Genomic DNA, 15,559 nt, shown 5'->3' on the forward strand with positions numbered 1-15,559 from the left:
CTGGTGCCCTGAGCCGGAACTGACTGCTCAGAAATGCGAGAAATAACCAAATGGGCACAAATGTTTGTTCATGGGCAACATGCAAATTAGTTCCTAAATTTAAGCATTTGGCAAAACTGCCCAAACCCAGTTAAAGTCTTGGTTATCTCACAAAGCACTGGTTAGCAATCCTCCTTTGTTTTACCTAGTGATTTGTTCTGTGGTAACCTGGGATTTTTATACCTCACAAGAACTACAGATGTGTTTTGGTTGATTCTCATTAATGTTTGGGTCAAGTTCTTCAGTCAAAGCACAGCTCTGTGAGGCACAGGATGTGCTTCCTGGTTAACCGTTTTCTTGCTTGGACAGACGGTGCCTCGGATGGCAGCTACCTGCCAGTGCCGGTCCCCAGCAGCTCTCTGCCACCATGGACTGAATCCAGCAGGTTCAGCCAGACACGACTGAGGAGCAGTCCAGAAATATCCTGTGGACAGAAGGGATAAGGGCAAGGTTACTGGCTGGGGGGTTTGGACTCATTCCCATCGGCTGTCGAGGTAAACCATCTCCTAACCTTGCAGAAAGTCGCACATCTCCAGCAGAACCAGTGTGAAGTGAAGGGGTTATGTGCAGGTTAGCAGAAAACTGCATGGTGCATGGAGGAAAAATAGCTTTTAATTTTATACTTGGTTGTTATTGATCACTTCAGTTGATCTCTCATTCGATACCTACCTAATGATGGGTTTAGTCGGGTTTTGTCAATGAAGGGCTGAGCACTGGGTAAATCTCTTACAAATGTGATTAAGAAAGTACAAAAATCAAGATGACCACCTAATGCTGCACTGCTCAGCTGAGAGAGCAGGAGAGACAACAAATGTTAAATGCAATCGAATACGCAACAAATCTCCTGTATACGGCATCCCAGTGCATCAAGAAATTTTTCTTGTTTCTGGCCAGGAAAATGTCCTGTTTGTGTTGCTTGGAAAAAATAATTACACTGCTCGTGCTTATTTACACATTCACAGCTTGCTGGAGAAAGGCTGATTTTCCACCCTCCTTCCCATGGTTCTGCGAAGAATTCCTGCTATTTCAGCAGCTGCAGCAGCACTACTTGTACCTGCTGGGGGCTCTGGTAACCACGAGAGCACAACCTGAGTGATGGAGGACCAGCAAAAACCTCACAGGAGTTTACAGACCAAAGCAGGATTTTACAAGGTATGTGGAATGTCGGCGCTGAGGGAAGGGCTGGGACAGCAGACACCAGAGAGGAAACTTGTTCTTGTGCATGTACCCAGTAGTTACGCGTCGTCTTCTCTATCCTGTTCGTTTTCACCCCGAGGTTCTCTCAGTGTGCGCATCTTAGGGATGTCCCTGCATGTCAGCAAGAATCCTTAAAGCCCTGGTGCAATGTAGAGAGCTTAGGTCAGGAGAGGCCAACCTGCAGTGGTGAGAGCAAGGCTCAGCGGATGGGCATGGCTCTTGCTAGGGACTCATTAACTGAAGCCACCTGCTGGGAAGGGGAGAGCGGCTGGCGCAAGGCAAGGGAGACGTTCTCTGTTCAGCATGGCTTCCGGGTGCTAAACCAGGGACCCTGCCCCCCGTTCCCATGTAGGGTTAATGCAGGTTTTCACATCTCACACAGGAATATTAAGAAACCAACCAGCCTGGAACCCACCGTCAGTCGTAACCCCAGCGAGGGTAACCCCCAAACAAACCTCTCCCCATCTCCCCACCAGGCAGGACAGCGCTTCCAGCCCATCAATCACAGCAGCTGCCGCAGCAAACTGCCCAGGGCCGCTTCCTCCAGGTTTACAGGAACGGCTGCTGGGTGTTCGCGGGCTCCACGTGGTGTGGGGAGTGGGAAACCGTCAGTCAGACAAACAGCACCGGGCTTTGCATTGCCCTGATAAAGATCTCACGGGCCTCCCAGGCAGAGCTTCCGCAGCTGCGCAGCTGGCGCAGTCAGTGCGGGGCAGGACTGGCATTTTGCACAACTGATCTTATGCTCCCGAGGCTGTCAGCCCCTGCCCCTGGGGCTGTTTGAGATCATAAACCGATGCAATGGGCTTTGGCGCGGCTCATGTCTCAGTTCTCAGTTCCAGCCAGGGTGGAGCTGGACAAAACTACAAATTACCATCTGCATTTGCCTTTCCTAGCATGCACAGCTCAGGCCCATAATAAAACCTCAATCCAATCCCTTCTCTGGGATCCCTCTGCCGGACGTGTCTCCAGTGCACCAAATCCTGTAGGACAAGGACACCCGTGACTGCCTTTGGTGATGAGACCCATATGGAAGTGGAGGGGAGTGCTGTTCAGTGTAACATGGCTGATAAGGTTTACTCAGGGACTTGACTGTTTGTGAGTTTTGCTGGCAATTACTGGAGTGAGATAAAAGTGTTCCAGGAAGAGATGAGCAGGAGAAAAAACCACAACCAAATAAGCAGAGGCGTATCTTAGTTTTACAGATACACACAGCATCAATCAAAATGCCACCTGCACACCTTGGCTGGTACCCTGAATTATACAGTTTCCCTGAGCTTATAGGATGCATAAAATATGTGTTTAATGAAGCAGTCACCAGTCTGTGGATCCAGGAGGCATAAGAAGCGCAGTACAGGATATGTATGTTCAATGCCTGCTCACAACAGATTATTTCAGAGCATAAGAGGAGAAGGGATCCATTTCATCCCAGTAATTATCATTAATTTTTACAACTCAGTAGGTGGCATCCCAAAGTGTTCAAAGTAAGTTCCGATGCTATCTGGAGTCTGTTGGTGACGTGCAGGTCCTTGTAGCGTATTTAGTGAAGCTGGGCATGCTAAGTAAAGGTGAATCACTTGGCAGCATACACCAAGGCCCTAACCTGCACATTGAGGTGTCAGGCGCTGAGCTGAGAAGTCACGGCCCATATCCCCTTTACAGGTGCCTGCATCTCCTCATTGACTGCACAGGAGTCACAGGATGCTGTGCTTTGTGCTTAGATGTCCTGGGCAGGATGAGGCCAATCCCAAGTCCATCTGTGCAACTCAATGTCTGGCAGGGGGCCTCACACACCAGAGGGTTAAGATGAGTAGAAAATGGAAGTAAAGAACAGGCTTTTTTGGATACGATTTTTATTTCAGTGTGCATCAAATCCTGTTTTTATAACTTATTAATGATAAATTGATCCCAGGAGATACTAACTCTGTATTTACAGAGTGTTCAGACATGCTGGGGGCTGTTTTAAATGTACCAGCTGCTCAGTGCTGATTTAAGTACACAGATGTTATTAGCATAACATTCAAATTTGATGCCCTTCTTATCCGCATCCTGCAAACGCGCAAACACGACAGCACCAGCAGCACAGCAAATTCATGCAGGAAAAGCCTTTTCTCCCCCTGGGACCTCCACGTGGGCTGAACTTGCAGCAAAGAGCATCTCGATCACCCCATTGTCCCTCTCTGGGTCCTCTCTTGTGCACAGCTCACCCCAGGGACAAGAAGCGTGGTTCCAGCACGGAGAGGTGCCTGATGGTGGTGATGGGGCTTCTTGCAGATGATACGGTGAAACCGCATGGGCTCAGGGCTGGATATGCCTTGGGTTACATATGTCATGGAATAGTTTGGGTTGGAAGAGAGCTTAAAGCTCATCCAGTTCCAACCTCAGTCTCCCCTCTGGCAGGTTAAAGCCATTCCCCTTGTCCTGTCCCTACAGGCCCTTGTCTAAAGTCCCTTCCAGCTTTCTTGTTGCCCTTTTAGGTGTTGGAATGCTGCTAACAACTGACAACGGAGGTGACCCTCTGCTTGGTTTTGTACCTGTGCACTCTGTTGCGTCTGTGTGCTGTTTGCTGCTGAGCTTTCCAGCATGGGGATGTCTTTCAAGCTTTGCTCTTGCCCTTGCTTTGTATTTTTAAGGCATGAGCTGTAATGGGAAATAACGTTAGTGATCTTTGAACCAAAGGAGCTGGAGACAGAAACAGCAAATTGCTGTCTGGCTCCAGGAACTGCACGTTACACAAAGGTGCCTGAATCACAGTTCAGGACTGGAGCACAGCAGAACTGAAACGGTGAAATCCAAGCCTGGCGTGCCTCTTTCCTGGCAAGTGTTGATGTTGCTGGGAGCAATGTCCACGGCTGGTGACAGCAGCAGAAACCTCATTGCAGCTTCTCCGAATCCTCCTGGAATTCTCCCAGGCCTTTGCAGTCATCTTCAAAATTAAAAAAGTTCATTTAAGTTTTCTTCCCTTATTGGGTATTTTAAAGTCTATTTTCTATGGCTAATCTTGATGAAAATGACAGCCATTATGACCCGCTTCTAAAGCAAATGCTATCGCAGGGGATATAAAGCCCTTTCACAAAGGGGCTGTTCTCCCCAGGCAGCAGAGGTGTGAGAGGGCCTTTTAGCTCCTCATTTTCAGTTTTTCATTTCCAGTCCTACGTTGTTTCCCAGAGAAAAAATAATATCTTTTTATTATTTCCATCCTGCCCATGAACAGGAAGTTTATGGAATTTCACCAGGAAATCTTCATTCATTTCAGTTCAGCCTCTAAAGCCACCACACTTCCGTGGCTCAGGAGCACATGAGGAACACAGAAAGGGAGGTTCTTTGGCAGCCCCTTGATATCTCCATAAGGAACATCCAGCTACACAGTAAAGTACAAAGTAATGACAACAACAGAACTGCAATAATTTCAAAGTCAAACTGTTGTCTTGTGCAAGATGAGGGTAATGTCACAAAGAAGATATCAAAGGCTCAAGGAGGATTTTCAGAGGCACATTGTTACAGAAGTCTTTACCACCCCCCGCAGAGGCAATCAGGACTAATGGGGACATTAGTACAGCAGAGGACTACATATCAAAAGAGTCCCTGGAGCAAATAACACCCGGTAACTAGAGCATCACTGGCAGCGTGCTCCAACCCACCCCCCTCTGCCACAGAAATGAGTAAAAGGGTCATAAACAGCAGAGAAAATTTTTGCCTGGTGACTGCAAATAAGCACCCAGCAGAGCTGTTAAAAGTTGCTTGCTGGAGAGAAAAATATGATTCTCCCAGTTTTATGGGCCGGGTTCGGATAGCTCTTACTCCTCTCCCATAAATCCAATTTTCACATAGATTAAAAGGGAAGCCAGCACGGGCTCTGCTGAATGATGCTCTGGGTTGTCCTGCCTCTGGCGCGTGATGCACTGCAGCAACCCACTGCCACGCTCACGTAGGGCTTGCCAGGGCAGTGCAATGCTTGCCACTGTGGACACTTGGCTTTACAGCAATGCTTGCTGCTCTGGGTATGAGAAATAGCCCAAACACCCTCAGAGATGTCCATGCGGGACCTCAGTTCTGCATAAACACTCACTTGATCATTTATTTAAATGTTGTCAGTTAATTACAAAGAAAAGCAAGGTTATGATAGCATTTAAGCTTAAAAGGGGGGGCTTGGGCAATATCTGATTCCCCCAGGAGAATGCTCAGAGGTAGAACTGGGTGCAGTCACCGCAGTGTCCGAAGGTGAGGATGAAAGCAGGTAACTGCATCTCACCGTGTGGCATTTCTCAACAGTTTTGAGAGCGTGTCTTTGTGCTCTGATGGCAGCAGCTCACCAGAGCTTGAGTTCAGCTGCTCTGGTAGACCTGGAGCCGACGACTGCACCTTTGGGAACTGCTGCTTGGCAAAAAGCTTTCTCCAGGTGTAGCATCAAACGCTGGTTCCCTTCTCCAACCTCACAGTATCCTGACTGGGCTCTCAGATACTCTGATGTTTGCTGATATCGCTGTAAGTGTGAGCAACAGAGCTGGAATCTTACTGATTTGCAAGAATTTGGGAATGTTATGAATCTGAAGCGTGCTGTGCAGGGGAGCGGGGTGCCACATGAACTGTGCTGTGTGCCACGATTAACCCTAAATGGAAGGAAATGCCACCGACTGATGGGTTTTGAATAAACAACACAAGTGAGCTGATGCACGAGGGGTTCTGGGGTCCCCCTTCGCTGTATTTGGAGCATAGGAAAAGATCAAATCTCCAACCAAATCCTGCCCGATGTACACGAGGTAGCACAGCGGATGAGGGGCAGCTCCTCGGCCATTGGCTGCTGGCATTTGGGTGGCTTTCCTAATTTTTTGTCCCTTGAGTTTTTCTGGGGCTCTGGGAAATGGGGAGGGATCAACACGTGTGCTCCACTGCTGGCCAGTGTGAGACAGGGCCCTGCAGCCCGCTCCGACAGCACTGCCATGGCTGTCATTTAATCCTCCCCTGGCTCAGCAGCAGCAGGGTTGGACTCATCTGTCGTTCTGCATTCCCGGCACTGCTGCCGTTGGTCTGCATGCTTTCTGTTGATGATGATTGTGTACCAATTTGTTCTGGCACCGACTGCTGGTCCTCTCTCATGTTTTGCTGGGTGCAAGTGCACCAGGGAGGATTTGCCTGTGTGCTTGTTTTGCCATTTAAAATGCTTTATGGAAGGGCTCAAAACTCATCCCTATTTTTAATATTCACATCTATGTGTTGAAATTTATCTTCTCCTACTAATGCGAAGAGCAAAATCCCAGGCCCATTAAAGTCACTGGGTTTGAGGGGTTTCCTATGGCTGCAGTGGAGCCAGGCTTTCACCCAGGATTGCTGTACCCTTGCTCCTAAGCCGTTCCTACAGCCGGTGTCCCTGAGGGACCGCTACCGCCTGCAAATGGAGCAGGGCAGCCGCAGGGCAAGTCACCTTCTGCAGGAGAGCTCTGCAGAGGGACCTGCTGGAGAGCCTGCTGTTGTGTGCCCTCCGCTCCGGAGCGGAATACCAAACGTGTTTGCCTAAAGCGGGAGTGAGCTTAAATGCTCTGGACTTGAATCTATGTGAAAATGGGGAGCTAAAAATAAACCTATAGAGATTCCTGGAAGCAGCTCCGGGCTGTGGGCGGGAGAGATGGGCAGGACGTTCTGGAGATGTCAGCCCTGCTCTCACTCAGCTGCGCTGAACAATTCAAACTCAGAATTTTCCTGACGCAGAATCCAGCGTTACGAATGGGAGTTCTCAATCAGAGCATCCCACTTAGGTTTCATCACACCGTAATTTCTTCTGGGTTTTCCTTGGGGCTGCTTTAAACCAGAAGTGAGCAACAGCGTCTAAAATGTAGTCGCTTCAAATCAGATTTTTTTGTTCCCCGAAAAATGTTAGGGATGCAACAGGCTCGTCACAGCTAAACCTCCTCACACCAGTCCCTGCTTTACTGAGCTGAGTTTGCCCAATAATGATGGGTTTTTCACAAAAGGGAGTGGTGCACAGAATGCATCAGCAGCTACGCAGTGCTGCACGTTTCCCATCATTTGCTAATCCCTGAGGGAGCACCTGCACCATGGACTAGAAATCTCTCTGACATCCCTGTTTGGGGTAAAGATGTGGGCACAGGTGATGGTGTTCAAGCACATTGACGAGTCCCTTGTGGGGTCCCTGGCTGGCCCGGGCTGGGCTGGCGGCTCTGCTCAGGATGACTTTATCCAGGTAATAATTCCAGTCGGATGCTGACAACTGGAATCAAACCTGTGTGGGGACACTTGCAGGAGGGCGTGTTTTATCGCGGTGCCATAGGGAAGGCACGGTGCATCTATAAATGTTTTATGCTGCTCGGATTGCAGTTCAGTGCAGAGATTAAAAGAGCAGTGCAGAGCTAAACCTGCTGTGGCTGTGCCACGGTTCCCCTTGCCTGCTGCTTCCCTTTCCAGCCAGCCCCAGAGCTGTCATCAGCCCCTTTCCCTCCTGAGCAGATTTAACCCTGTTTCTCTCTATCACCTTCTCTCTCTCTTGCTATTAGGACCTAGGCTGCTTCCCTGCTAATTGCACCACCTTATGGGACAAAGGTGTCTTCATAACCCCAGCAAAAGCTGCTTATTACTTGACATGTGATTTCCAATCTGTTGTCAGAACAGTTCCTGGCATCCTGAGTGCAAGGCACTGACGGCTGGATAGCTTCATGCAAGTTTAATGAAGCACAAGGTAAGTGGAAATACAATACAGAGAGGGGGGTCAGCAAAACCAGTTAATTAAATAAGATGGAATAACTTAAATTTCCGAAAGGGAGTGTTATTGCTCTGGAAACGCACCCAAGCGCCAGTTCAACTGAGAAGTGACACCGGAGCTGGCATTTCGGGGCATTCCAGGAAGATCAAAGTCTCGCCTAGCCTGTGGCAGGAAACATTCCATTTCAGATGAGGCAGTCCGTGTGTGCTGGGTGGTGCTGGGATGTGTGGAGCACAGGTAAAGCTGAGGGGTTTGTAGGAGAGACCCTCCAGCCTCCCCTGCCTCCAAGTTCTGCTGCTTCGCTGCAGGGGTTAATTTGTTTTCACACTGTTGTTCTCATGAGTTATGGGCTGACTCCAGCCAGCTGAGTGAAAAGGGGATTTAATTTTGCAGCTAAAGCATGGCAGATGTGTGTGTGGGAGGGCTGGGAGGGGAGCAGGGGAATGTTGTTGTTTTTGAGGTGACCAAAATCTGGTCCACCGGATTGCAGCTAACCTGATTGCAGCCCGTGAGCTGGTGGAGGCTGGCACAGAGCTCTGGTTGCGGCAGGGACACAATGTGCAGCCAGGCGGGGATGATGGGGTCCCACAGCCTTGGGGCTGCGTGGGGCAGAGAATCATAGAATCCCAGCCTGGTTTGGGTTGAAGGGACCTTAAAGCTTCTCCAGCTCCAACCCCTGCCACAGGCAGGGACCCCTTCCACTAAAGCAGCTTGCTCCAAGCCCCTGTGTCCAACCTGGCCTTGAGCACTGCCAGGGATGGGGCAGCCACAGCTTCTCTGGGCACCCTGTGCCAGCGCCTCAGCACCCTCACAGGGAAGAGCTTTTGCCTAAGAGCTCATCTCAGTCTCCCCTCGGGCAGGTTAAAGCCATTCCCCTTGGCCTATCCCTACAGGCACTTGTCCAAAGCCCTTCTCCAGGTTTCTTGTAGGGCCCTGTAGCGTAATATCTCATGTTAATCAAAAACCTACAATAACAGGACAGTGTAGCCTGTTATTCATAATTAGTCCTACCTTGAACTGGGGAGGCTGAAGCTGTCCAGAAGAGCAGCCCTAGCTCTGGGTGAACAAGCCATCCCAATTCACAGCACAGCAGGATCCAGAGCTGGTCACTGAGGGCCAGCTCTGTCCTGCTGCTGTGTTTCCTACACAAGCATTGCTCCAGGTTGATGTGCACCAGCCCCTCCTGCACCCATCATGTTTTTCAAGCAGCCAGCGCTGTCCTCCTCCTCTGGGAATGGCAGGCAGCAGGGAACTCCAGGGAAATGCAGGTCACAATTTCTCTGGGTTTGTAACGCTCACCCAGGAACCTACATTTCAGTGTTACTGGTAACAGCTGATTAGCAGAAAGAAGAAACCAGTGATCAAGGCTCTGGCAGTGAAAGAAACGTGACGTACTTTGAATTATTCTGCAGAGAACGCAGCCTTCAAAAACATCGTTTTCTTTTACACTTGGAAATTACAGTGTCTGCTTCTGAGTTAGTGCATGAGGGAACAAGAAGCAGCATTTGTGTGATGACAGAAAGAGACGTTTCTCTACAATGTACAAATGAAAATTCATTACAAACATAATGCAGGAACAAAGAATGCAAATGTGCAGACACGGGTAAATGGCAAATAAATTCAGCAAAGAGAAAGAAAGACTGCGTAGTTAGGTTTCATACCTGTTTGTACCTGTGAAGCTTTTCAAAGTCTCCATAGGTTTGTTTGGAGTCATGCACTGCAAGTACATGGTACCAACTGTGGTACCATCCCCTGACTGAGCTGTACCCTCATCCATCAGTATGTGCTCTGTGAACATCCTGACCATGATGCTCCACACTGGGGCAGCTCTGGTAGGTCCTTTCCATGTGTTGGAAAGGTATTTTGGTTTTTGCTTTAAATCAGAACAGGAACTGCTTTTGCACCATTGTGATGTACAAACTTGCCAGTTGGAGGAGGGTTTTCTCTCTGCCCCTTTTACCTTCTCTGGTTTTGCAAATTAAAAGAAATTTTCCCATCAGATTCAATTTCTACTTCAAATAAATAGCATTTATGCTGGGGAAACACTCTCCAAACTGCCCAGAAATTGAGCAGTAAATCAATGGCAGCTTCAGTGATGCTGGGAAACTGAAATGAAGTCATGGGCTGATGGGAAGCTTTTTAGAACGACACAAGCTGAACCCTTTCAGGTCAGTCTCCAGATCCAGTCCTGAGGCTCCGATCCTTCCTGGCTGGCTCAGAGACTCCACACACCTCCACGAGAAGGCAGCTCTGCACTGTACACGCAGGCTACCCAACACAAGAGGTGTTTAAGCACACTCCAGGTATAATCCCACTGCCGGCTTGCCTCCGTGCCCGATACCGAACATGTGCTTACCTGCCTGGGTTGAGCCAGGAGAAACCCCTCCTTCTGCTTGTTCATGGGTACTATAATTATGTAGAAACAGAACATGTGGAAAACAGCTTTTAGGTGCTCTGAGAGCCAGCTTCCAGCCCCAGGAAAACTAAATATTTGGGGCTGAAGATACACAAGGAGATCCACCGCTGGTAATCGGGGGTAATGAAGCATTAGGAAGGCTCCAGCTGCTCAGTGAACAGACCTGCACGGTGCTGGAGGAGCGAGGTGTGCCCAAGGCACAGCAGCTTTGCTCTGCCTCCTTGTCTTCTTCTGCCTCTACCTTGCAGCACTTGTGGCAAATGGGAGGGGGGAACTGACAAAGGGATCTGAGTCTCGGTTTGATGGCCATGGTGTTATGTGTGGGTTTCCCCATGCAGAAAGCACTGTGATTTATCTCCTGGATTTTTAGGGTAAAAGGACCATTGAGCAAAGATTAACCATCCTGGAGTGCTAACGCTGCATGAAAAGACATCGGTGTCTTTGGCAAGTGCTGCTTGCTGTCAACAGCAACCTGTTATGTGACTGGTTATTTATTTTGGTTGGATGAGGGGTATATTTCCATGCCATGCATTTTGTAAGTGTTAACCAGAGGAGTGGGATATTTTTCAGGGGACGCAGGGGCTGTTACCTGGTTTGTCTGTCTGTTTAATATGTACTGCTCATCACTCCACTTTTTCATGTTGAAGCCTCTTTGGAGTGGCTGGCACCCTGTGAGTGTAGGTCAGGCAGCAACAGAAACACAGGTTCCCTGAAGTACCTCACTTAGGAGCAGGATATGGAAATGATCCAATTAATCATCTGCGATTTCTTGCAAGCACATTAGAATAGGATCACAGTGTTCATGCTTAAAGTTGTTGAATAGTCTCGGTGCTGTCACAGCCTGACTCTCCTGTACCTGGCGGTTCATGCTCAGGCTTCTTTTGTTCCCAGTCCCATCAGCCAATTAATCCTTCTTCCTTACACTACCCCGAAATGTCATCTTCTGCACGGGTTCAACGTGTCTGTTTTGTGATTAATCTGCCTCTTGCCTGAGCTCTGAGCCCATTTAAAAAGCCTCGGCAGCCTGGGACTTCCTACAAGGTTTTCCATTTCCTTTTCTTATTTACTGTAGAAAATTGCTGATGGAAGGAAAAAAAAGTTCCCCTTTCACTCATGGAAAATACATCAGAAGCTGAATACAGCTTCAAGGAATAGCTGAGGTCCATCTGGCTAAAACAGGAAGGCAGAAACAAAGCAGAGAAGATGAGAGTGAGAGCATCTGGATTCTGGTCCCAAGACATCTGTGTAACAGGCTGCAGTACTGAACTGCCACGCTCACCCTGGTGCATGTGGGCCCTTGGGGAAAAAGAGGGATGGAGCAGGGATTATCAGAACATGAGCTGATGTCAGGTTATCACCAAGATACCCGTTTCCCACAGTGTCTTCTCTCCTCCCATCCTGACTCAGGTTATTCTGAACCGCTCGCACCGGTGCCGCACTGCAAAGCTCCAGCTCCTCATGATGCAGCAGGGTCCGTTCTTTCTGGGGTCAGCAGGTGCTGGAGCGAGTTTCTGTGGAGCTCAGCCTGGCTCTGTGACCTTGGCAAGTCCCTTCAGGCGTCTCTGTCCTTCGCCTGCGAGAGGCCGGTCCCACCGAGCTCCCTCCTGCTCTGGCTGCCGGAGCCCTCGGGGTGCAGGTGCTGCAGTGATGTATTAGAGAAAAGCAGTGATTTATATACAAGTTTTCTGCACTGAAGGACTTGGAGGTGACTTAAAAAGCAAATGCCTTAATGTTGGTATGGTTGGGTGTGTTTACTGCTGTACCACAGCAGTATCTCATGGACTGAGTCATGGCTACAGAACCACTGTGAGTTTAGTTGACATGTTTTGTGGCTATTCTCTATTTTTCTCTCGTATTTTCAACTCCCGAGCTGTGCCATCCTCATTTAGGAGCCCCTGAAGCCCAGCATGGTGTGCACGCCTGTGCCAGGTCAGAGACAGGAGAGGGCTGCCCAGGCAGGCTTGTTCCACATTCCATGGCAGAATTCAGTCTGGGTGCCCTGTGGGAAGAAAGGTTTCAGGATCAGGTGAAACACAGTAGCTCACTTTTGAGCCCTGGGGGTTTTTAGGTGTGCAGAGCTGAATGGATTGCCCTTTACCTAAAAGTGTAATTTCTCTAGTACAGAAGAGTCGCATTTGGATGAGCTGTAACCTGGGTAGCCCCCGCGTGGGCTCTGACCGGTAACAGTGTTGTGGGGTATGAAGGCAGCAATAAATTCTGTATTGACACTGAGCAAAATTCAGCTTCTGCTGCATTTTCCTCTGTGTAGGAAGGCACTTACTGCAAGGTAATATGCTGGCAATCCTCAATAATTCAAGTAGCCAACAGCACTTGTAGATCCAGACACACGTACTTAGACCTGCATCCCTTCCTGAGATCCCCTTTTCAGCTCATGAGGATGTGGTGCACATAGATTATGAAGCTTTACCTTCTCCAGCCCGTGATGAGGTTACCTCTGCCTTTACCCTGGAGTGCCAATTAAAGGAGAAGCCCATGCGACCCTACAAAAGAGCATGAAAGTAAACACTGGAGGCTTGTCAGGAGCGGTCCCGTTCTGTGTCATCCCACTCACCGGGCATGACAGCCCCTGCGAGCTGCAGGCAATTGAAGCAGGTGATGTATTAATATTTATAAGCCCTCACTAAAATCCTACGTGATCTGCTCCTGAGAGATGCTGCATGTGGAGCACTTTCTGTGACCTGGCTCTCCTGTGCCCTCCCTTCTCCCGTGCTTCTTGTGCACATTATGCACATTGCCAGTGGAATTTCGCATTATTCATAACTTGCTTTTTATATCTCAAAGAGATGTCAGGGTCCCTGTTCCCCCCTCATTTGGCCAGGGAGCCTCTCGGAAAAGGGGCCTCTGCTCAGACAGGCTGGAAATTAATAACCCGAGCATCAGGTCTGTGTGGCTCACGCTATGCCACAGCGCATGTGGGAATCGACACTCTCGGTGCCAGCAGGGAGGAAACGCCATTGCCCCTGTGTGTTTCTACCATTCTTGGGGTTTCCATGAGTGACACCGGTGGGAGTGTTTGTGACCGAATGCAGCCAGGACAAGACCGCAGCCCCCGGCTCCATCTGACATTCTGCTGCTGTAGCAGCCTGTAAGCAGGCACCAGTTCTTTCCACCATGTCATTACTGGGCCGTTAGCTGCCTGTGAACTGTGTAATTGAGACAGAGCAGATTATGCGTACACACGAGACATTGCCTCATGTCCTCGCCTTCTGCTGGAGCTGCTGGCACGTGTCCTGCTGGCACATGTCCTGTGGCCACGGCCACCTCATCCCACAGCACTGCCTGGTCATTGACGCTGGCATCACTCAGTATTATTTCTGCAGCTGGGGCCGAATGGGCATAAAGACAGGAGAGTAATGAAAGGTGAATATTGAAATGGCTTTTCACATGAATTCCTACCAAACTCTGTGAGGAATGATGGATAACTTTATGAATAGGTGGCAATAAACCAAGCACTCATTTAGCAGGAAACAGCAGAGCCAGGTGAGCCTTAATTCCCTGACTCCTTTTCACTGAAATATCAATGATCCAAGTATTTTTACTGCATTTTTTTCCCCTGGCAGACTCAGAAAAGGAAACCGAAAGGAGCCACTGTGAAGTCTCAGCTGATCTCTCAGGAGCACAGGGACAAAACACTTCCAAGGCAGCCCTGCAGCGCCTCGCACACTGTGCTGCAGGACTGGAGGGTCTAGCTCGGAGGGGAGCTGCCACCCCAGAGCACCCGCTCACACCATGGGGTGGGAACATTGTTTTCTCATTGCAGCGGCAGTAAAGAAAAGAGAACAGGAATGGGAAGCCTGGGGACAGATGGATGGGAGCATTGAGAAGCATCCATTTCAGAGGCTCGGAGAGTAGCACGGATGTGTGGCAGTGTCTTGGATACGTGCTGAGACCTTTTCCAATCAATTATTTTGTGGCAGTAGGATTCAAGTGTCTAAACACAGGTGTGCCTGCAGCTCACCACATGCAATGATGCCTTCTGGTCAGCCATGGGCCAGAAAATGGAGTTAAAATAACAGTGCTTGCAGAGCAGTGCTTTCCAAATGGCTGCTTGGGCATTTAAATAATTGGGTCTGGGAATTCCTGCAGGGAATGACATGTCAGGGTGCCTGGGAAAAGCTGGTCAAAACATTCTTTATGAAAACAGGAAAACTCCATTGCAGCACAAATGGATGTGGTTAATAACCTCCTTTGACATGTCAGCAATGAAAGAAGCAATTCCCGTGGAGGAGCACGGAGCGTTTCACCAGACGGTTGGGTGGGCAAGTAACACTGATTTGTTTTGTTGGCTCGCTCAGTTTCTGGCCCTTGTTCCATTCCTGTCACTTCGTGGTGACAGTAAACACCCCGGGAGCTGGCTGCAGGCTGCAGGCTGAGGCCCCAGGTCCTCCTCTGCTCCTCAGGGCACCATTACTGCGCTGACCAGAGCCCCAGGTCCCCCACAGCTCGGGAAGAACGAGGCTTCCCATAGCAGACTTGTGCTTAAAGACCCCCACACCAGTACAAACTGGTGCTGCTGGTGAGATCTCACCAGTTATACATCCCAGGAAAGGCATCATATGGGCAAAGGGAAACTCTTTCTTGGACATGCTCAGGGAAGTGAATGCAAAAGGTGCAAATGGAGCTAAACTGGCACTAAAATCTATTTTGAGTCTCCTAAATGAAGGTAAATTGAAGCAAGGTCCCTTTGATTCTGAAACCATTTTAGAGCTTTAATGCTTCAGCTAATTGTTTTGCCTGATTGATAATGCATAATTCATCGTGAATTTAAGCTCCGCAGAGCTCAGGTATTTTTTTTGGTGTGACATTTTAGTTCTTTGCACTCAGGGAGGCATCACACGGCTGCAGAGAGGCAGAGAGCCAGGGCGAGATCAGCCTGCTGCAGGGTTTGCAGCAGACCTCGAGTCAAGAGTCCCTTCAGATCCGTTTTGATTCATTGCATTTTGATGCTCTGGGGAATACTGTAGGGGTCGGCAGCGGGGGGGTTCTCATGTGCTGCTGGTGGTGCCCCCTGCCAGGGAGGTGGGTCGGGTCTGTCCATGCACAGACCACAGCGCTGGGGGGTGAGACCCAGGCTGATGATGATGGGGGCCCTGGCACAGCATGGGGCAGCCCGTGGTGTGTCCTGCCATGACCCTGCTGCTGGGAAGGGAGATGCTGCTGCCAACCTCTCC

At 49.4% G+C, this 15,559-nt stretch overlaps 1 long non-coding RNA gene across 1 annotated transcript; it reads left to right on the plus strand.

Annotated features, from left to right (window-relative positions):
* Positions 1 to 351: 351 nt before the first annotated feature.
* Positions 352 to 7,966, plus strand: LOC130609156 (uncharacterized). Its single transcript, XR_008974725.1, has 3 exons — positions 352 to 533; positions 1,002 to 1,191; positions 7,746 to 7,966. It is a non-coding gene; the product is annotated as an uncharacterized LOC130609156 (long non-coding RNA).
* The last annotated feature ends 7,593 nt before the right edge of the window (positions 7,967 to 15,559 follow it).

Source organism: Pezoporus wallicus, unplaced genomic scaffold, assembly GCF_028554395.1.
Source record: "Pezoporus wallicus isolate ANWC-B61680 ecotype Strahan unplaced genomic scaffold, APGP_CSIRO_Pwel_v1 contig_13614, whole genome shotgun sequence".
NCBI lineage: Eukaryota > Metazoa > Chordata > Aves > Psittaciformes > Psittacidae > Pezoporus > Pezoporus wallicus.